The following is a 23,943-nucleotide window of genomic DNA, read 5'->3' as shown; positions in this document are numbered from 1 at the left end:
TACAGTGCTCCCGCCGACTCAGCCGTGACTGGGGAGCGGTGACACAGTCTTGGTGGGGAGCCATAAAGCTGGCCAGGCCCTTAAAGACTGTTGCACTGCCTGGGATGTACATGCTGCTCGATCTACGCACATCCCCTGCTACCTTGCCCTCGGTACTGCGCCTTCTGCCACTAGCGCTGTCGGCTGGGAATTTTACCATCAGCTTGTCCGCAAGGGTCCTGTGGTATAGCAACACTCTCGAACCCCTTTCCTCTTCGGGAATCAGAGTGGGCAGGTTCTCCTTATACCGTGGATCGAGCAGTGTGTACACCCAGTAATCCGTCGTGGCCAGAATGCGTGCAACGCGAGGGTCACGAGAAAGGCATCCTAACATGAAGTCAGCCATGTGTGCCAGGGTACCTGTACGCAACACATGGCTGTCTTCACTAGGAAGATCACTTTCAGGATCCTCCTCCTCCTCCTCAGGCCATACACGCTGAAAGTATGACAGGCAATCAGCCGGTGTACCGTCAGCAGCGGCCCAAGCTGTCTCTTCCCCCTCCTCCTCATCCTCCTCATGCTCCTCCTCCTCCTCCTGTACGCGCTGAGAAATAGACAGGAGGGTGCCCTGACTATCCAGCGGCATACTGTCTTCCCCCGCCCCCGTTTCCGAGCGCAAAGCAGCTGCCTTTATGGTTTGCAGGGAATTTCTCAAGATGCATAGCAGAGGAATGGTGACGCTAATGATTGTAGCATCGCCGCTCACCACCTGGGTAGACTCCTCAAAATTACCAAGGACATGGCAGATGTCTGCCAACCAGGCCCACTCTTCTGAAAGGAATTGAGGAGGCTGACTCCCACTGCGCCGCCCATGTTGGAGTTGGTATTCGACTATAGCTCTACGTTGTTCATAGAGCCTGGCCAACATGTGTAGCGTAGAGTTCCACCGTGTGGGCACGTCGCACAGCAGTCGGTGCACTGGCAGCTTAAAGTGATGTTGCAGGGTGCGCAGGGTGGCAGCGTCCGTGTGGGACTTGCGGAAATGTGCGCAGAGCCGGCGCGCCTTTACGAGCAGGTCTGACAAGCGTGGGTAGCTTTTCAGAAAGCGCTGAACCACCAAATTAAAGACGTGGGCCAGGCATGGCACGTGCGTGAGGCTGCCGAGCTGCAGAGCCGCCACCAGGTTACGGCCGTTGTCACACACGACCATGCCCGGTTGGAGGCTCAGCGGCGCAAGCCAGCGGTCGGTCTGCTGTGTCAGACCCTGCAGCAGTTCGTGGGCCGTGTGCCTCTTATCGCCTAAGCTGAGTAGTTTCAGCACGGCCTGCTGACGCTTGCCCACCGCTGTGCTGCCACACCGCGCGACACCAACTGCTGGCGACATGCTGCTGCTAACACATCTTGATTGCGAGACAGAGGAGGAGGAGGAGGAGGAGGAGGAGGAGGAGGGTGCTTTAGTGGAGGAAGCATACACCTCCGCAGATACCACCACCGAGCTGGGGCCCGCAATTCTGGGGGTGGGTAGGACATGAGCGGTCCCAGGCTCTGACTCTGTCCCAGCCTCCACTAAATTCACCCAATGTGCCGTCAGGGAGATGTAGTGGCCCTGCCCGCCTGTGCTTGTCCATGTGTCCGTAGTTAAGTGGACCGTGGCAGTAACCGCGTTGGTGAGGGCGCGTACAATGTTGCGGGAGACGTGGTCGTGCAGGGCTGGGACGGCACATCGGGAAAAGTAGTGGCGACTGGGAACTGAGTAGCGCGGGGCCGCCGCCTCCATGATACTTTTGAAGGACTCCGTTTCCACAACCCTATACGGCAGCATCTCAAGGCTGATGAATTTTGCTATGCGGACGGTTAACGTTTGAGCGTGCGGGTGCGTGGCGGCGTACTTGCGCTTGCGCTCCAACAGTTGCGCAAGCGACGGCTGGACGGTGCGCTGAACTACACTGCTGGATGGGGCCGAGGACAGCGGAGGTGAGGGTGTGGGTGCAGGCCAGGAGACGGTAGTGCCTGTGTCCTGAGAGGGGGGTTGCATCTCAGTGGCAGGTTGGGGCACAGGGGGAGAGGCAGGGGTGCAAACCGGAGGCGCTGAACGGCCTTCGTCCCACCTTGCGGGGTGCTTGGCCATCATATGTCTGCGCATGGTGGTGGTGGTGAGGCTGTTGGTGTTGGCTCCCCGGCTGAGCTTTGCGCGACAAAGGTTGCACACCACTGTTCGTCGGTCGTCAGGCGTCTCTGTGAAAAACTGCCAGACCTTAGAGCACCTCGGCCTCTGCAGGGTGGCATGGCGCGAGGGGGCGCTTTGGGAAACACTTGGTGGATTATTCGGTCTGGCCCTGCCTCTACCCCTGGCCACCGCACTGCCTCTTGCAACCTGCCCTGCTGATGCCCTTGACTCCCCCTCTGAAGACCTGTCCTCCTGAGTAAGCGTTGCACACCAGGTGGGGTCAGTCACCTCATTGTCCTGCTGCTCTTCCTCCGAATCCTCTGTGCACTGCTCCCTCGGACTTACTGCCCTTACTACTACCTCACTGCAAGACAACTGTGTCTGATCGTCATCGTCCTCCTCACCCACAGAAAGTTGTTGAGACAGTTGGCGGAAGTCCCCAGCCTCTTCCCCCGGACCCCGGGAACTTTCGAATGGTTGGGCATCAGTGACGATAAACTCCTCTGGTGGGAGAGGAACCGCTGCTGCCCAATCTAAGCAGGGGCCCGAGAACAGTTCCTGGGAGTGTTCCCGCTCCTGAGCAGGTGTTATTGTAGTGGAGTGAGGAGGCTGGGAGGAAGGAGGAGCAGCAGACAGAGGATTCGGATTGGCAGCAGTGGATGGCGCAGAACTGCGGGTAGACGATAGGTTGCTCGAAGCACTTTCTGCCATCCAGGACAGGACCTGCTCACACTGCTCATTTTCTAATAACCGTCTCCCGCGTGGACCCATTAATTGGGCGATGAATGTGGGGACACCAGAAACGTGCCTCTCTCCTAATCGCGCAGCAGTCGGCTGCGACACACCTGGATCAGGAGCTTGGCCTGTGCCCACACCCTGACTTGGCCCTCCGCGTCCTCGGCCGCGTCCACGTCCTCTAGGCCTACCCCTACCCCTCAGCATGCTGTATTACCAGTGATTTGATTTCACAGGCAGCTAATAAATTGGCGCAAGACTGCAGGCCAAATATAATTTTTTCCCTTTTTTGAAAACGAAAGGCCCCACTGCCTCTAGTGAATGAATAATCTAAGTTTAATAACTGTGCTGTTTTCCTGCTAATGTGTCACAGAACGTGAGGGTAGCAGAGTTATTAACTGTGGCAGAGCAGGTATTTTTTTTCCCAATTAAGGAAAGCAAATGGCAAAGTCAGGAGTAAAACGTAGCTGGGTGAGTCTGATTTTTACAGGTTGCACACGCAGCCGACACGTGTCCACCGGCGTTAGGACGGACAGAGGCAGGACAAATAGAATTATTTTCAGTTTTTTTGCACCAAAAGGCAGCACTGCGTATATTCTATGAACATGAGAAGTTTAATAACTGTGCTGTTTTCCTGCTAATGTGTCACAGAACGTGAGGGTAGCAGAGTTATTAACTGTGGCAGAGCAGGTATTTTTTTTCCCAATTAAGGAAAGCAAATGGCAAAGCCAGGAGTAAAACGTAGCTGGGTGCGTCTGATTTTTACAGGTTGCACACGCAGCCGACACGTGTCCACCGGCGTTAGGACGGACAGAGGCAGGACAAATAGAATTATTTTCCGTTTTTTTGCACCAAAAGGCAGCACTGCGTATATTCAATGAATAATAACTGTGTTGTGGCCCTGCCTATACAATTCTTTCCCTGCAGTATCAATGGAGGGTGCAATGGTCTGCAGAGGCGATTTTGAGAAGCAAAAAAAAATGCAGCACAGCTAACAGCAGCCTGGACAGTACTGCACACGGTTAAATATGGCCCTAGAAAGGACCGTTGAGGTTCTTGAAGGCTACACTCACTCCTAACACTCTCCCTGCCTATGCAGCACTTCTGTCCCTAATGCCAGGTGCAACGCTCTGCAGAGCCGATTTTGAGGAAAAAAAAATTGCCACTGCTAACAGCAGCCAACACACAGCTATCAGTGGCCCTAATAAGGACCTTTGGGGGGTCTTGAAGCCTACACTAACTACCAATTCTTTCCCTACAGCAGCTCCGGTACAAACAGCACTGTCCCTCATCTAACTCACACGGCATCTGAGGCGAACCGCGGGAGGGGCCGACTTTTATGTTCGGGTGACACCTGATCTTCCCAGCCACTCACAGCAGGGGGGTGGTATAGGGCTTGAATGTCACAGGGGGAAGTTGTAATGCCTTCCCTGTCTTTCAATTGGCCAGAAAAGCGCGCTAACGTCTCAGGGAAGGAAGTGAAAGTAACCAGAACACCGCATGGTGTTCGTTACGAATAACGAACATCCCGAACACCCTAATATTCGCATGATATCAAGCTCGGAAGAACACGTTCGCTCATCTCTAGTGGTCACACGAAATATTGATTTGATTTCTCTTTTGTTCATTTACTTTGCATTTTGTTAACTGACCAAAAAATAAATATTAACAGTTCTTAAAGCATTCTTACTTTGCAGCATTTTTGCCACACCTACCTAAAACCTTTGCACAGTACTGTAAGTCTGTGACTACATGACGATAAGCAGGGGCATTTGGATCTTTATGATTGAAGATCACAATTCCAAACCCTCCAGTGATATACTATGGAGCCTTATGATTTCTGTGTTTGTTGTTGCAGTGTATGCTCCCTTCTATTAGGGATGCTTCAGACTGAACTACAATAATGCTTACATGCATCTTAGAAAAAAAGAAAGCAAATTATTCAGAGTAATGTGTGAAGAAGAAAAACACCTCAACTAATGATTCCTGCATCTCACATTACTTTGATTCTTCTCCATGGTGGTCAAGGTACTTACCTCTGTAAACCTTCAGAATGTGAAACCACAGTCATTGTGATAATTATTAGGTGCAAAATATGGTTGTTGCATGTATAATAAAATGTAGACTATTCTTACAGAATGCAGGAATTGCTGGGAATGTGGCAAATAAACTTTTAACACTGTGATTAAATCTGCAAAGCCTCACATAATTTCTTAGACTTTTCACAAGTTAAAGTATATTTACTGTGTGAATTTCACAGTTAACTGTGCGATCCAGATACAAAGGTATTTATATTTATAATTAGCTAATAGGACAACATTTTTTAAGACGGGAAACAAAGATCATGGGGAAAAAGTAATACAATAGTAAAGTATAGTTTATAAACTAATAAGTATAAAAACTATGTACACATAACAAAGAAAACCATATTATTTTTTATCAAAGCACCATTAATTTCAGGCTGTCGTACTTATGAAAGTGATTTAAAGGGGTTGTCCCGCGAAAGCAAGTGGGGTTCAGCACTTCTGTATGGCCATATTAATGCACTTTGTAATGTACATCGTGCATTAATTATGAGCCATACAGAAGTTATTCACTTACCTGTTCCGTTGCTAGCGTCCCCGTCGCCATGGTGCCGTCTAATTTCAGCGTCTAATCGCCCGATTAGACGCGCTTGCGCAGTCCGGTCTTCTCCCTGGTGAATGGGGCCGCTCGTGCCGGAGAGCTGGTCCTCGTAGCTCCGCCCCGTCACGTGTGCCGATTCCAGCCAATCAGGAGGCTGGAATCGGCAATGGACCGCACAGAGCCCGCGGTGCACCATGGGAGAAGACCCGCGGTGCATCGTGGGTGAAGATCCCGGCGGCCATCTTAGTAAGGTAAGGAAGAAGTCGCCGCAGCGCGGGGATTCGGGTAAGTACTAAACTTTTTTTTTTTTAACACATGCATTGGGTTTGTCTCGCGCCGAACGGGGGGCCTATTGAAAAAAAAAAAACCTGTTTCGCCGCGGGACAACCCCTTTAAGTACAAAACATAAGACAAAAACAAGTACAATAAACATGAACTGAATGAGTGAGAAATATAGATGAAGTACTTTGCCCACAAGAGTTTAAGCTCCATTTGCACGCAAAGATGATCGCTCAAAATTCGTCAGAAACTGACAGTTTTGAGCGATAATTTTGCTTTAGCTGCTAATGGGCTAATCAGCCAATTAGTAGCTAACTAGCTTCATTTGCATGTATTTAGAGAACAGCGGGTGGTCTGTTCTCTAAATACATTGCTTTTGTTCTGCTGTGGACAGCAGGATGCATACTATGCTATCAGCGCTGCCCACCGATAACACTGCATACCATCCCTCTTATCAGGGACGACGGATTTCATGCTGACCTGAAGTAAGCGATGGACGAAGAGTGCACAGTAAGTGCACGATGGGCACACATTTAAAAGCAACGGCTATCGCTCAAAAGCCATTGTTTCGACAAATTTTGAGCAATAATCGTTGCATGTAAATCAGCCTTTACATTCTACAATTCAAGAGGGAAGGAGAGGGTAGGTAAGGATAGAAGTCACTTATACGGTAGTATAGAGTAAAAAGGGTTACTGTAGATTGTTGGATTTTCTGAAGAGTCTACTACTTTTACAGCAGGACAGGAATCTATGAAGTGAGTGGGCTAAGAGTAGAGGCAGGGACGTAGAAAGAACTCAGCAAATACATACACTCATTGTTAAAAAAAAAATCAAGCACCTAGAAGGAGTTGTCAGAATCAAATGAAACTTTCTCTGTGTGATTGTAACGTTGATATAAGTGATTACAATATCAGAGCAAAAGGATAATTTATTGTGGAAAACTGAACCATTGAAGGGAGGCTCTAGTACCCTGCTGTACCGCCTCTAGCTTGGATACAAGCCTCTAGATGTGATATGGGCGGGCATGAAGGCTCTAGTACCTTGTTGGGCCGCCTCTAGCTTGGATACAAGATGTGATATGGGAAGGCATGGAGGCTATAGTACCCTGTTGTACCACCTCTAGCTTGGATACAAGATGTGATATGGATGGGCATGGAGGTTCTAGTTCCCTGTTGTACCACCTCTAGCTTGGTTACAAGATGTGATACGGACGGGAATGGAGGCTCTAGTACCCTGTTGGGCCACCTCTAGCTTGGACACAAGATGTGACACGGGTGGACATGGAGGCTCTTGTACCTTGTTGTACCACCTCTAGCTTGGATACAAGATGTGATTCGGACGGGCATGGAGGCTCTAGTACCTTGTTGGGCCACCTTTAGCTTGGACACAAGATGTTACACGGGTGGACATGGAGGCTCTTGTATCTTGTTGTACCACTTCCAGCTTGGATACCAGATGTGATACGAGCACACATGGAGGCTCTAGTACCCTGTTCTACTGCCTCTAGCTTGGATACAAGGTGTGATACAGTCCGGCATGGAGGTTCTAGTACCCTGTTGGGCCACCTCTAGCTTGGATGCAAGATGTGATACAGGTGGCCATGGAGCCATATATGTTCTGTATGGTATCCTGTGACATATCAGTCCATGTTTGCTGTAACCGAGCCTCTAGATCATACAGACTAGTAGGCTGTTACAGTTGGCGACCCAGACGATCTCATATATATTCTATTGGTGATAAATCTGGTGACTGGGCAGCCACGGAAGTGTGACAATGTTGTGGGGACATTCCTGTGACCCCCTTGTGTGTGCGGCCAAGCATTTTAATTCTGGAAAATGCCTCCTGAAAGCCGCCATGAGTGGAACACAGGAGGCTGCAGGATGTCCTGAACATATCGCTAAGCTGTCATTGTCCCTCGTACCACTACTAGGGGTGACCAACTGTCATATGCAATAGCCCCCTAGCCCATTACACCAGCTGGAGGCAGTGTGGTGCTCCATAGCAAAGGCAGGATTGAGGCGTTCACCCTGAGGTCTCCAGACACAAACAAGGCAATCATCAATGCTCAAACTAAACCTGGATTTGTCAATGAAGATAACACAGTTACACTCCGTAGAAGTCCAGTTTCATCATTCATGACATCCCTGCAAACAGAGATGACAGTGGGTGGATGTCAAAGGCAGTACACATAATGGGCATCGTTACACCAAAAAGTTAAGACTGCGGTGGCACAGAAGGACTAAAGAGTCAAGAGTCAAGAGTCAGAACTACAACGTACTGTAGGTTCTTGCATATGACCTGTAAAGAGAGACAGGCACTCTAGAAAGTATAATTAAAGGTTTTTTTTCTAGGACAAGAAAAAGAATCTTTTGTTTCTCCAGAAACCGTGCAATGTAGGAATATGAGCTTGACGCCTTTTTGACCATAAAGTCAAGATAATCAAAAAAGGGGTGTGGTTATGGGGGCGTAATTTGGGGGTGTAGATTGACACTGCATATGATTTTACCTCTGTTATTCCACCTGGCTGTTTTCACTCTTATATTATAGAACTACGTTCTAAGGCCCCTTATACTAAGGTGCCAGCCACCAATGACTCCTGCATTATATAGCCACCTGTTAATGGCCCCATAATATGGCACCAGTTACAGACACCTCCCAGAACTCTTCCCACCAACAAATATAAATATATATTTTCTAAGACAACTTTTATAACATAGTGGGCTCAGATACAGCAGCTCATCTCATGCATCCCTGCACCCCTTACCCAATTGTCTATAACACTCTGGATGTCTCCCATGTGTATTACAGTTACTTCCATGCAGTGCAGCCTCCTGTCTGATACATATTACACATCATTTTGATGCTGAGATTTCTTCATGCTCATTTTCCCTATGCTATCCTAACACTCCCATGATGCATTAGCACAGCATCCTATGACCAGCTACAGCCTGTACCACCTCTGCCTGCTGTGATCTCCTCTATTACAACTGTGTGACAGAAGCTGTGTGATCATCATCACAACTGTGATAAGAGCGTCTCCGTCCCCCTATAAAAAGGTTGTGTGGTATAGTCCATCACGGAAAACTGACTCATTTGAAAACACAAATATCCAAGTAGATCTGAGCTGATCAGAATTCGGATCACATAACCATTTGAGAAGATGAAAGCCAGGAGATTCAGATAGAAAGCGATAACTAAACAAGGTGCCTTATATATACTGGGGGGACTAGCTACCTAATCAATGAAAAAAATTTCAGCAGAACGGCCCTTTAAATAATGCAGACACCAAATAATACTCACATACTAATTTTAAACAGTGAGGCCTGTATCAGGTGCATGTTTGTGCTTGTAAAATGGATGAGTGTCGAAGCCTAACCGCGGGTTTACTTAGCCTAAGGCCGGCTTCACATAAATGTAAGGGCAATTACGCACTGAACTAGACTATTTTGTGTGCATATCGCTGTATTTTACTGTACATTTTCTGTCCGCAGGGCATGTTCATTTGCACGCCGCAAGCAAACGCACTGATTGAAATGGCTACTTAGTTCCGGACGTGTCTTTTTTCCAGGCAGTGTTTCACATATCTCTTTGTGTATTGTACGCATATCTGCGCACCCTCTGTGTGCAAATATGCAGAAAAATAGAAGTTTCTATTATATTGTGCAACAGAAATGTGCATGCAAAATACGGTAATGTGAATGAACCCATTGAAATCAATGGACGTTGTGTCTGGTTGGGCTAGTCGGTTTCAGTTCTCTTCTCTCTTTTTATCCTATCAATACAAGACACGGTCCAAGTACAGAGGTGCTACCGTTTCCAGAAAAACACAGGCCATTTTTAATAGTCCTAGACAAATCCTTTTTAAGGCTATGTACACACTTAGGCCACCTGCACACTGCAGAGCCAGATTCCACATGCGGTATCCCGCAGCGGAATCCGGCTCTGCCAGCAGCGGAGTCCGCGTGTACCTGGTTTGTTTCTTTTTCTTCTGTACTGCTGATGGTCCCCACGGCGAGCCGGACATGTACAGTACAGATTTTTTTTGTAAACTACTGCTTTTCCCGCATCATCGGCCGCAGATCAGACAGCTTTCATTGATTTCAATGGAAGCCGTCCACGTGGAATCTGTGAAAAAATGGAGATGCTGCAATTTTACCTCTGCTTGCGGAAACCGCAATTGGTTTTGGCAAGTGTGCAGGATGAATTGATTTCCCATAGCAATCCGTGGTGTGGATGCCCGCCGCAGATTCTGCAGGAAATATCTGTCTGTGGGCAGGAGCTGCATAAATTATGGATGATGAGCTCATCGCTCATTGTTCAGTTTAAATAGCAGCCGTTCAGTAGCAAACGGGCGCTGTGTTATGTCAGTGGAGAGGGGCAGGGGAGCGAGAGGAGAGGAATCTCCTGCAGCCGCTCCGCCCTCCTGCTGGCTGCTCTGTGAGTGAGCCAGTACCAGTAGCTTCCATGTGACAGCACAGGAGTGCATCATTTGCCCGACAGTCGTCCCATGTAAATGGACCTTTAGTGAAAATGTTATGGAGATCTTTGCACAGAAAACCTGCAGCAGATTACATTACCAGCCAAGCAGGTGAGGTTTTCATAAATTTCATCCACATGCTTCAGAATTAGCCTGCAGTGCTAGCTTTAAAATCCATAGCATAAATATATCTCTGTTCTTGCAGATTTTCAAGAGCATATTTTACACCTTTCAATGTAAAGTGGTGAAATCCATAAAAAAATATGCAACTAATCTGGCTAAAGGATCTTCAGTTGATTTTTCCACTGCATGCCTACCTACCCTTGCATCAATGCATCCTCAACACTTACCCTTGCATCAATGCATCCTCAACACCTACCCTTGCATCAATGCATCCTTAACACTTGCCCTTGCATCAATGCATCCTCCACACGTACCCTTGCATCAATGCATCCTCCACACCTACCCTTGCATCAATGGATCCTCCACACGTACCCTTGCATCAATGCATCCTCCACACCTACCCTTGCATCAATGGATCCTCCACACGTACCCTTGCATCGATGCATCCTCCACACCTACCCTTGCATCAATGCATCCTCCACACGTACCCTTGCATCAATGCATCCTCCACACCTACCCTTGCATCAATGCATCCTCCACACCTACCCTTGCATCAATGCATCCTCCTCACCTACCCTTGCATCAATGCATCCTCAACACCTACCCTTGCATCAATGCATCCTCCACACCTACCCTTGCATCAATGCATCCTCCACACCTACCCTTGCATCAATGCATCCTCAACACCTACCCTTGCATCAATGCATCCTCCACACCTACCCTTGCATCAATGCATCCTCAACACCTACCCTTTTAACAATGCATGCTCCATACCTACCCTTGCAACAATGCATTCTCCACATCCACATTTGCAACAATGTATCCACAACACCTACCCTTGCATCAATGCATCCTCCACACCTACCCTTGAATCAATGTATCCACAACACCTACTCTTGCATCGATGCATCCTCAAGACATCTCTATTGGAAGACAAATATACTGTTCACATTCTTTATGGTGGATCACCTACCTATTTCTCATAAATTTTTTCTGTGCATTTAATAAATGTTTTTTTATTAACAAACACTTTGATTTGGTCTCTGCACTTAGATTAACTATGTAACACTAAACTATTGCATTATTCCTGAAGCCCCGAGCAGAACGAGACCTGGAGACTGCGTCTTATTCAAGTGGAACAAAGTGGGATAAAAAAAATCCTTCATTTTGTCATTGTTTAGCAACAGAGACACTGTAAATATTACCCATGTGGCAACGCTAGGATGCTTGTTTACTTGCAATTTAAATGATCGGGCCCAACCCTGACAAAACGAATGAAAGTGTTGCCTTAGCAACGGAGACAATATACGTCTTTTTATTTCACAGCAAGCCGGCGAACATATGGTTTAGTTTTAATGGACGCTTGGCGCCCCATTATCATAATAGCAATGTAAAGATTCAGGCAGAGACAGGAAATAGCTTGCGGAACAAAAACATCATCTAACCAGAGCAAAAATAGGCTCCACAAAGATAGATCGACGGTTTCCTCCCAATTTTAGTTGGTTTCTCCCAATTACTTCAGCTTCCTTTTATGTCGATGAGGACGGTAAACATAACACTGGCTCCGAGCATCGATTCACAAGTGGCCGACCTCTAGAGCGAACCCCATTCTACTATCCGGTCTTTATAAAGCATCGATATCTTACATCGTCTACACAATAAATAAGCTGGTCCTTATTAACACAAGGATCTGGCTTACACATTCACACAAGCTCTCAAGCCACTTGCACATTAAACTAATTAGGCTTAATTTATGTAGAAACCATCGACGCATTAACATTTACTTCTCTGATTGACAATAGACAAAACATTGCTATTTTTATAGATCTTGCTTGTAAAAGTGCAAGCATCTTTTTAATAAGGGTCATAATAATCATCTGGAGGTTGAATATTATTGTGCACTTTATATGTAAAGTAATACATATAAGCCAAGCACAGAGCACGGAAAACGGGGTTATTTTTAACCATTGCAGCCTAGGGTCCGGGACGAGGGTTGTAAGAAGACTACGTAGAGGCATAAACATCTACTCCTTCGGATGCAGCAATGAATATGTTTTAGTCATATATGCAAAGATATCACCGTTTGTTTTAGGTCATTTATATTTAGCAGAGAACACTCTGATCGCACGCCATTGTGCAGCAACTCTGTGTCTCTAAGGCAGGGGGCAACACATACAGCCAACAGTGCCAGTCTGTGCGGTCCCAATCACCTGCAAATATCTATGCATGGCTGCTCACATGTAGTTTCTATGTTAGGGTGAAAAGGAATGACACATAGCAGGGCGACTAGTACTAAGTGTGCCCTGTGCAGTCATTTCAGGGACCCCTATATATTAGGACAAGTACTAAGGATGCACTGCGTAGTCATGTCTGGGTCCTTATATATTAAGACAAGTACTAAGGGTAAACTGTGTAGTCATGTCTGGGTCCCTTTATATCAGGACAAGTACTAAGGGTGCCCTGTGTAGCCATGTCTGGTTCCCCTATATATTAGGACAGGTAGTAAGGGTGCTCTGTGTAGCAATGTCTCGGTCCCCTACATATTAGGACAGGAACTAAGGGTGCACTGTGTAGTCATGTCTGGGTTACTATTATTTAGGACTAGTACTAAGAGTGCACTGTGTAGTCATGTCTGGGTCCCTATATAGTAGGGCAAGTACTAAGGGTGCACTGTGTAGTCATGTCTGGGTCCCTATTATTTAGGACTAGTACTAAGAGTGCACTGTGTAGTCATGTCTGGGTCCCTATATATCAGGACAAGTACTAAGAGTGCACTGTGTAGCCATGTTTGGGTCCCCTACATATTAGGACAAGTAGTAAGGGTACACTGTGTAGTCATGTCTGGGTCCCTGTATATTAGGACAAGTACTAAGGGTGCACTGTGTAGTCATATTTGGGTGTCCTATATATTAAGACAAGTACTAAGTGTACTCTGTGCAGCCATGTCTTAGTCCCCTATACATTAGGATCTGTCCAGTCTCTGTTTGAAGACTTCCATTGAAGGAGAACTCACCACCTCCCATGGTAACCTGTTCCACTCATTGATCACCTTCACTGTCAGAAAGTTTTTATCTAATTTATGTCTCCTCCCTTTCAGTTTCATCCCATTGCTTCTAGTCTTTCCTTGTGCAAATGAGAATAGGGCTGATCCCTCTGCACTGTGACAGCCCTTCAGATATTTGTAGACAGCTATTAAGTCTCCTCTCAGCCTTCTTTTTTGCAAGCTACAAACTCTGAAATCCTTTAACCGTTCCTCACAGGACATGTTTTGCAAACCGCCCACCATTCTGGTCACTCTTCTCTGAACTTACTCCAGTTTGTCTATGTATTTTTTAAAGTGGAGCGCCCAGAACTGGACAGAGTATTGCAGATGAGGTCTGACTAAGGAAGGGTAGAGGGGGATAATGACCTCACGTGATCTAGACTCTATCTAATACATCCCAAAATTGTGTTTGCCTTTTTTGCTACTGCATTACACTGTTGACTCAAGTTCAGTCTGTGATCTATTAGTACACCCAAAACTTTTTCACATGTGCTGCTGCTTATCTCAATTCCTCCCATTCTGTTCGTGTTTTTTCTTGCCCAGATGTAGGGCTTTGCATTTCTCCTTGTTTAATACAAATCTGTTAATCGCCATCCACTGCTCAAGCTTTTCTAGATCTTTTTGAATACTCTCTCTCTTCCCTAGTGTTAGCTATCCCTCCTAGCTTTGTGTCATTGGAAAACTCAACCAGTTTCCCCTCAATTCCCCAATTTCCTCCCTAAGATCATTTCTAAAAATGCTGAACAACACTAGGGCCAGGACAGAGCCTTGTGGTACCCCACTTGAGACAGTCTTCTACTTGGATGTGGAATTTATCCATTTAGCCATTTATGACCACTCTTTGAGTACGATCACTCAGCCATTTCTGAATCCACCTAACAGTTGCCTTGTCAATCCCATATTTGGTCATTTAAAAAAAAAAAAAAAGATGGTATTGTATGCTTGTCAAATGTTTTACTAAAGTCAACTATATTACATATTATATTTACTGCATTTCCATGATCAACCCAATCGGTTATTCTGTCATAGAAGTGTTGTAGTAATAATATAAATGTGTTTCTTAAATCAGCCTAGGCAAACATATATATATATATATTCATATATCCACCTTCATAGGAAATAGCTAGCAGTTAAATAGTTAACAAGCTCAATATTATACCCTGGTATGTACAAATTGAAGTTGAAGCTAGACCTCCCACATATGGTTGCCAGAGCTAGCTATCAAGGAGAGGAACTTCTTATCTCAAGTACTGCATTCTTTCGGTTCAGATTGGAAAATTAGTCTATGCTACTTGGGTACATAGAACTTACATGTTCACATAGCGACATACACCTGGGGTGTAAACATATGTTAATCACTGGCGTCATTACATACCAGGCCAATCGTGAGTCGCTATGATGTTGGGGGGGGGTGTGCATGTAATTGGTGCGTCATATTCAGTGTATCTGTATTGTACTTCCTTTGAATAAAGCAGAAGAATATTGGGGGCTGACTCATAACATCCATCAGTTCAAATACATATATTCATGCATGAAGCTTCTCATTATAACCAATCTAGAGCAAACCAGTGAAATCTTCTGGAATATGATTTATTCCCATAACAGAAGGAAGTTAGATTTGTCCAGCATGACTTGTTTGTTACAAAGCTATGATGGCTCTGATTAATTACTCCATACATGCTGTTTAATAATTTGTTCAAAGATCTTTCCCAGCATAGAAGTCAGACTCACAGGTTTGTAGTTTCCTGGGTCCACCTTCTTCACTTTTATTCCCCCAATAGCACAACGAAGATCAGTTGATGTTACATTTACTTTCTGAGAGAAAACAGATAAAAAAGGAATTTAAAAGTTCGGCCTTCTCAACATCCTTTTTAACCAATTCACCATTTTCATCCTGTAAACATTATGTAATCATGTCTGGGTGCCATATGTGTTAAGAGAATAAAGTCTCTTGACCTGTTTGGCCCTCCAGAAATGAGTATATGAGTTAAAGGCATCGTACATGCATGCAGTTCTCTCCATTGTAGGTTACAGGACTTATGAAAAAGCCAGCCTGTTACTTCAACATCCATTATCCACAATGAAGAGAGCCACATGCATTGTCTCCTCCTCTCTGGAGTGCTGATTGTGGGGGAAGATCCATACATTATATAGACATCCTAGTGATTCCCCTGGCAACATGTAATGCTTAATTTCTCATGAAGAGGCACTGCACTGAGGTACCATTGTACTTACAGATGATCATTAGCGGTACCAGAAACAGAGCAGCACTTAACTGTTTATGCAAGGTCCAAAATATAGAGGCCAATCCCTTTAATCTGAGTCTATCCAAAATAATGAATAATAGCCTGAGGCCTCGGTCACATGGTCAATTTTCCGTGCGACCTGCACCTGCGCAAGCGATCTACGATCTTAGAGAACCATTGCTTTGCAATGGTATCGGACACATGAGCGCTTTTTATGCGCTCGTCCGATAAATTATAGAACAGAAATCGCAGATCGCACCTATCTGCGATCTGTGATTCCTGTTCTCTTCTCTATATGCGCTCAATGGGGCCGGCAGCAGCAGCGCCGACCCCATTGAGAGCATATAGTAGACAAATCATTCTCCTCTACCACAGCTGTAACAGCTGTGGCAGAGAAGAATGATGTTTGCCCATTGAATTCAATGGAGCCGGCAATACAGCCGGCTCCATTGAAAGCAATGGGCTGCGGGCGATCTCAAGATGAATTTTCGGGAAGGGCTTAAAAATATAAGCCCTTCCCTGAAATTCATCCAGAAATGTGTAAAAACAAAAAATATATATATACTCACCTGGTCCCGGCAGACGGAGTTCAGCCGCGGCCGGCCGGCCGTTCTCCTGAACTGCTCTAAGTAGTATTCAGCAGCCGGGGATTTAAAATCCCACCTGCTGAATGAGCTGCCTCTGATTGGTCACAGCCTCACCAATCAGAGGCAGCTCTCACTTACCCATTCATGAATTCATGAATGGGTGAGTGAGTGCTGCCTCTGATTGGCTCAGCGCAGGGACCAATCAGGGGCAGCTCTCAGCTGAATGACAGCTGAGAGCTGCCCCTGATTGGTCCCTGCGCTGAGCCAATCAGAGGCAGCACTCACTCACCCATTCATGAATTCATGAATGGGTAAGTGAGAGCTGCCTCTGATTGGTGAGGCTGTGACCAATCAGAGGCAGCTCATTCAGCAGGTGGGATTTTAAATCCCCGGCTGCTGAATACTACTTAGAGCAGTTCAGGAGAACTGCCGGCCGGCCGCGGCTGACCTCCGTCTGCCGGGACCAGGTGAGTATATTTTTTTTTTTTGTTTTTACACATTTCTGGATGAATTTCAGGGAAGGGCTTATATTTTTAAGCCCTTCCCGAAAATTCATCGTGAGATCAACCACAGCCCATTGCTTACAATGGAGCCAGCTGTATTGCCGACTCCATTGAATTCAATGCGCTGGACAGCTCCGGCCCGTTTCTAATGAAACGTGGCTAGGAGCAGTTTTTTTGGGCGATTTTTCGGCCCCGGTCACACGATCTGCGGATGCACATCCGTCATGCGACCCGCAAATCGCGGGAAAAAACGCCCGTGTGACCGAGGCCTACGAGTGCTTTTAGACGGAATGATTCATTCAAAAAAAATTGTTCAAATGAGCGAAAGTGAATAATAGTCGTTCAATCTAAACATGAGCCAACGACTGAATAATGAACGAAAAATCATCATTGGCTAGTTTGGTTTAAATTGCACTCGTTCAGGCTCTATCATTCACTTATACAAGGACTGAATAATTCTTGTTTGTATGAACCAACAATGTATCTGCCTGTCTAAACAGGCTGCCCGAGAGTGAACGAGTTAGCAATGACATCATTCGCTTGTTCAAACTAGAATCGGCTCATCTAAAAGAACCCTAAAGTACATGATGGCATTTAAGTCTAGTCTTAACTATATTAAAAGAAGGGTTTCAAGTATGATTTATTTTTCAATGCCTTGACACACACCAGTGTCCAAAAATGGCACAAATCAACTCATATTTGTAAAGACACTGTCAAACATTAGCAATAAAAATAGCATTGGCACCATACAAAAATAAATATAATTAAAACTAAATTTCCTAATTTAAATAAAATTTACATATTTTAATTCTCAAACATCTAAGAGAAGAGTTTTAAGGATGTTTTTCCCTCCACAAGATTTTCCCAATATGAGCGATTAGTATGTAAATGTAAAGATTGTGGACATTCAAGTGGAAGAAGGTTTGGATAGATGGCTTAATTTTCCATGTTCTAACAGTGGTACAGCCCTGATGCTATGCTAATCAAATATATGGCTACATTCCTCACTACCCTCTCATTTGCATGACCAAGGTACATACTGAGCAATTTCCACTCTTTATGATGCAAATAGCTACTATCTACGAACAAGAAAATGTAACATTATGACAAATGAACCCCGTTTTGCTAGCTTGGCATATTTCAGGGCTGATGATAATGTGTGCCCTTTTCATTTCTTATTTTATTTCACAAAGAAATTATGTTATTATCTGATACTAACAAAGTAATTGAAAATCAGATTAATCTAGTAGGTAATGGGGTAACTACAAGTTAGCGAAGACAAAAGGGCTACCCTGGATCTAAAATATCCTAATAGTATTCATATGGGGCTGTAGAGGAAAAGGGCACGTGTGACACTTTAATGCCTCCTATTGTACTTAAAGTGCCTCAGACGTGGAGGTATTTTGCATAAAATATCAGTAAATGGCTATTGGATATTGTATGACAGTCTGGGATATTTTAAACTCACCCCCATATCCCATCAGCAAGAGGAAATTTGGTCCCTATAAACTAATGATAATTCGGGATATAATTTGAATGAATTCTATGTAAGTCAGTAAGGCCTCACGAATACATCATCTATATAATGCCCGGTCTCCCATTGTAGTGCCGTTGGCCTCTACTGTAGCTTCATCTGCCTCCAGTTTCTTAAGACATCCAGAGGTTTGTATCCCAATGCATCGGGATAACAGCATACTCTAATTCTGACATCTGATTTGCGCCAAAAAGAATGTGGGAGTGGCCTCTGTGTGTTTAAAGTTTCCAATACATTTTTTAAGCTGAATATCAGAAAACAAGCAGGCATTGAATCAAGTAGAACTTGGTCTAAAAAAGGCATAGGTGGCGGTTTGGCGCATTTTATGGCACATCCAAGCAATTTTGGTGCACCTTGTAATTTTTGGCACTCACATTGCTCTTACCTGCATAAACTTTTCAAACATTTTTATTATTTTAGTGGAAAAACAGCCTTTCTGTGTAAAAAAAAAAAAAAATCACCTCAGCATCTTCAGCATTTGGAAGTAAATTTTGAGAGCAGTTACAAAAGCTACTTCCTTTTGGTGCATCACTGTAGAATTTGGCGCATCAATCATGACTTTTGGGGTTTGCATTACTCTTGCTTACACAAACTCTTAAAAAATTTCTTTATTATGTTAGTGGAATAACAGCTTTCATACGGATCCAAATCCAGACATTTAGCAACTCATTGTAAGGCCGGGTTCACATGGCTGTAAGTAGGTATGCTGCAACTGCGCAATGGCATGCATACTTGCTGAGTACCACCAACCCCGATATCTTGGTGTGTATGCACATGTAATATGAAGACAGGACAAGCTGGGAGCCTTATATGGCTCTGAATCCAGACACTCAGCCACTCCGTGTAAAAATCACTTCAGCACGCACTTCGAGCTAAACGAGATCAAACAAATTCCCATTTTTGTGCATCTACATGATTTTTTGCCTATCTAGCCTAAATTGTGGTGTATCTCCTCTACTGACTGGTTCCTGGCTTGCGTGCATCTTTTCTGTGAACTTCTTCAAAAGTTGTCCATTTTGAACATTTTTGGCGCGTCTACTAGTTTTTTCCGTGCTACTAAATATTCACCACATTTACAAACGACGTTCACCTTTTTCATAAATATGTCTTAGTATGCACCTGTTGGGAGCTAGTATAAAACAGACGCAAGTTATACTTTTGGGCCCCCTTAACACGAGCGTATGCGTATTTGCACACACCTGAGCGCTGTGTGTTTGCATAATGAACAATGCTTTCTTGCGTGCTTAGTTTACTGTACTTTTTGTGCCCGCAAGGCATGTTTATTTGCGTGTGACAAGCAAAGACTTACCAATTGAAATGCCTAATTATTTCCAGATGCGTTCTTTTTCCAGCGGATTTGCACAGTGTTTCACGCATCTCCTTGTGTATTGCTTGCGCATCTGCACACCTTCATTGACTCCTATGGGGACCTTTGATGCACAAATATGCAGAAAAATAGAACATGCTGTTTGGTTTTTATTGTGCAACCGAAATATGTGCACAAAATACGGAAATGTGTTCGAACCCATATAAGCCCCACTGTATGCTTGGAGGCATTGCTTCTAAGAGAGGATAGATCTCAACAGCATTCGATGGAAGCCATTAGACTCCACAGTAAGGATCATCGCCATGTGCATTTTCGTGCAGGTCCAATGCACAGTCTCATGTTTATTGGGATACATGTGGGGAATTGATGTGACACACGATTCACTTTCAGTGAATCGATTGCTCTTTGTACTCGCAAAATGACCTGAGTAAATGCCAAAATATTGTGCGTAATTTGTACTCAACTGTGTAGGGCAATCTACAGTACCTCCAGACGAATATCATACAGAATTTATGTTGTATCTGTAGACTCATTAAAAGCAATATGATCGAAATACATGAGTGTAAATGATCCCCCATTCTAGAATGGATGATGAATGATGATTATCCGTTCAGTCGAGGCTAACTTTCGGTCACTTTATGGATTATCGTTCTCCATGCTTCCCTATTCTTGACCGCTTCTTTCAGTTCTTGTGTGTATCCGCCTTGATTGCATTCAGCCAGCGTTTTCTTTAGCGTCCTTTTCTTCGCGACTCTAACTGTGCCGGGTACCAAGGCTGTTTCCAGAGAATTGGCTCACATGATATGCCCAAAGTATGAAAGCCATTTGGTGATTTTGCCCTCTAGTGATATTTTGGTTTCATACGCTCTAGGACCATCTGGTTGGTGACCATTCCCGAACATGGTATACACAGCATTCTTCTCCAGCACCATAGTTCAAAAGCATCAATTTTCCTTCTATGTGTCTTCCTGAGTGTCCAACTTTCGCATGCGTATATGGATACCTACATAGTAATTACAATACTGCCAAAGTTGAGCAACCGCAACTAAGGCCGAAAGCACACAGAGCAGGCGTCTGCCTAGAGATTCTGCAGCAAATATTTAACATAAGCAGCATGCAATGTAAAAGCGAGTTTTCATGCCTACAAGCAGAAATCAATTGTGATTTTCCACTCGTGGGGTTGAAATCGCACCATGCTCTATTTTGAGCCAGATTTCATGCGTACAGCTTCCATTGAAGTCAAGGGAAGCAGTCTGACCCGCGGCCCTGCCGCAATTATCATTGCGGAAAGGCCCTGGGATCTGCATCATCGCCTAGTGACGGCACAGCATTATCTGTACTGCGCACGTGCGCTTTGCCTGCAGCACAGATAACAAGAATCAGAACAGGTACGCAGGGGTCACCAGTTGGGCACAGGGTCAGATTCCACTGCAGGATTCCGCTGTGGGATCCCGCATGTTGATTTCGACCCGGCCATGTGCATTCAGCCTAAAGTTTCTTCCCGAGTTTGCAATCACTGCTGAATGACAAATACATGAAATGACATACAGTATCCTAGCGTCCCACATCACTATATGCCATTCTGATTACCAGGAATATTCCCCATTTGGAACAGCAATGGCAGCCATAGTGTTGTCAATCACCCAACCTTGCTTTTATAAAAAGATACAACACCAAATACGATTTGTACCAGTAGGGCAGTGGGAACCTAGTAGCATTATATTCTAAGCCATACCCAATTCTGTAAAATCCTCCTACCTGCTGTCAGATTCATAAAGTAAGGGCTCCTTCACGTGGGCGTACTTGCACACAAAAAATTTTCAAGCACCATACACAAGAAATAGAACCTATTGGCCTTAAAGAGGTTCATTCTTGTTTCCCGATTTGTTTACGCATTTCTTGTGTGCGTGAAAAAGTAGGACCGGCTCTATTTTTGTGCGCACCAGGGGCCCCTATAGAAGTCAATGGAGATGCACAAATATGCATGCTAGGAGATGCATGAAACACTTTTTTTTTCCATTTAAAAAACGGAAACCTTACAGATTTGAAGCACTGGAAGGTTTTCTTTTTGCCTTCCACTTTAAAAACTCCATTGAAAATAAATGGTGGTAAAGACAGAACAGTTTAAGGCCGGTTGCACACGGGAGGATTTGAATTGTGGAATCTGGAGCAGGTGAACACCACCGGATTCCGCAGCAAATACCGCCCATAGCATGCTATGCAAAAATGATTCTTCAAGAAGGGGTTCATTCTCGTTTCCCGATTTGTGTACGCATTTCTTGTGTGCGTGAAAAAGTAGAACCTGCTCTATTTTTGTGCATATGGGGCCCCCATAGAAGTCAATGGAAATGCACAAATATGCATGCATTACGCTAGGAAACGAAACACTGCGGAATTGCAGAGGAAAAATAACACATCCGGAGCTCATTAAACATTTCAATCAGTGCTTATTTTTTCGCTGCGTGCAAATACACAGAAAGAAAACTGTAAAATACGCTGATGCGCCCACAAAAAAGCAGAGTTTATTCCGCAAATATGCAGCTCTTATATGTGAGCAAAAATGCGTGAATCTGGTCTTACTTGAGGGCAAATATCTTAAACGTTTGCTATAGTGTCCCCAGCGCCACATCAGAGGCCGGGAGGATGCCTGAAGCCATCACTCAGTCTTATCACCTGCACAAGCAGTTCACACCTTTTTCCTGTAGCTGCACACCTGTCCACCTGATAGCATCAGCTGCTTATCTCCACTTATCTCCGCCTGAGTGTTTGTTTTGCCTGGATGTCTGTAATGAGACAAAGAGGATTTAATCACTTTAAACAAAAGTTCTCCTCTGAGGCTTGGAGTTTGTGGATGCAGAATGTTTATGTTCTTCTCCCTAAAGTTCGGGTTTCACACCCCCTGTCCTTTCTTACTACAGTTTGTGGGAGCCTTCCCCTCACTATGTTGTGACAGGTGTGTCCTGCTAAGGTTGAAGGAGTGCTGACTGTTCCATGGGTGAGCACCCTCATTGTGCTACAACTCTGGCAGTCATCTCCCTGCATTACTGGGATACCAAGGTGAAGATAATGATTATTAGGGATCATCCACTCTCACATTTATACATTTTTGGCTTTGGAGCAATGGGCAGAATTAATGCAGGATTAAACTGTCCCATTTTTACCACCATTGACTTAAATAGGGTTTTTAAAAACGGAAAGCTTTCAGTCCAGCCACGTTCCGCTAGGTTTCCTTTTTTTTTTTTAAACAGTAGAAATAGCGCTGCAGACTGCGTTATTTGTTCCATTTAAAAATGGAAACCTCACAGAATTGAAGCACTGGAACGTTTTCTGTCTGCTTTCCGTTTTTAAAAACTCCATTGAAATCAGTGGTGGTAAAGACGGAGCAGTTTAGGGACGAATGCATACGGGCGGATTTGAATTGCGGAATCTGGAGCAGGTGAACGCCTCCGGATTCCGCAGCAAATACCGCCCATAGCATGCTATGCAAAAATGATTCGTCATCCACACGAGCGGAAACCAATTGCAGTTTCCGCTCGCGGATGAAAAAACAGATTCCGCAGGAAAAGCAGGACTTAAGGAAAAAAAATCTGTACTGCACATGTCCGAGGGCAAGCCGTGTGGACCATCCACAGTACAGAGAAGCCGGAAGAAGACAGCTCCGCGTGGACACTGGCAAAGAAGACAACAGGTACACAGCATCACCCGCCGTGGTCAGGGCCGGATTCTGTGTGGGATTCCGCAGCTAGAATCCGGAGCTGCTGTGTGCATTCGGTTTAATCCCGTATTAATTCTGTCTCTGCACCAAAAACGAAACGCAGAGAAAAGCCAAAATGGAGAATACTGACATGTGAAGGAGCCCTTCATCTGTATCATTTATTACTGTCCCCCCATGCTGTCAGCAATGGTAGATTCCACTGTAATCTCTGACAACAGTATAGAAGTGCTGCACATTTTACTGTTGATTTGCTAATTACAATGCTAATGCTTTTTTCATTGTATTTAAGCTCTTGGCCCTATTTATATAGGCAATTATGTCTTCCAGAATTAAGGCCCATTTAGACACAACGATTATCACTAAAAATTCGCTCAAAAGCCATCTTTTGAGCGATAATCGTTGTGTGTAACTGCACTGACATCGTTAAGTTTTCGTTAAGCCATCGCTTATTGTTGTCTTTCAGCATGCTGAAAAACAACCATCATCCTTATCAGGCATTCACAGCGGTATACAGCTGATACTATTGTTTCAGCTGTATCCCGCTCCCTGATCACAGGCTGGGTATAAGGAACAGAGCAGTCCAGCTCTGTTCTCCATACCCCG

This window comes from Eleutherodactylus coqui, chromosome 6, assembly GCF_035609145.1.
Source record: "Eleutherodactylus coqui strain aEleCoq1 chromosome 6, aEleCoq1.hap1, whole genome shotgun sequence".
Lineage (NCBI taxonomy): Eukaryota > Metazoa > Chordata > Amphibia > Anura > Eleutherodactylidae > Eleutherodactylus > Eleutherodactylus coqui.
The sequence above is the reverse complement of the archived record's forward strand: the minus strand, read 5'-3'. Positions refer to the sequence as shown.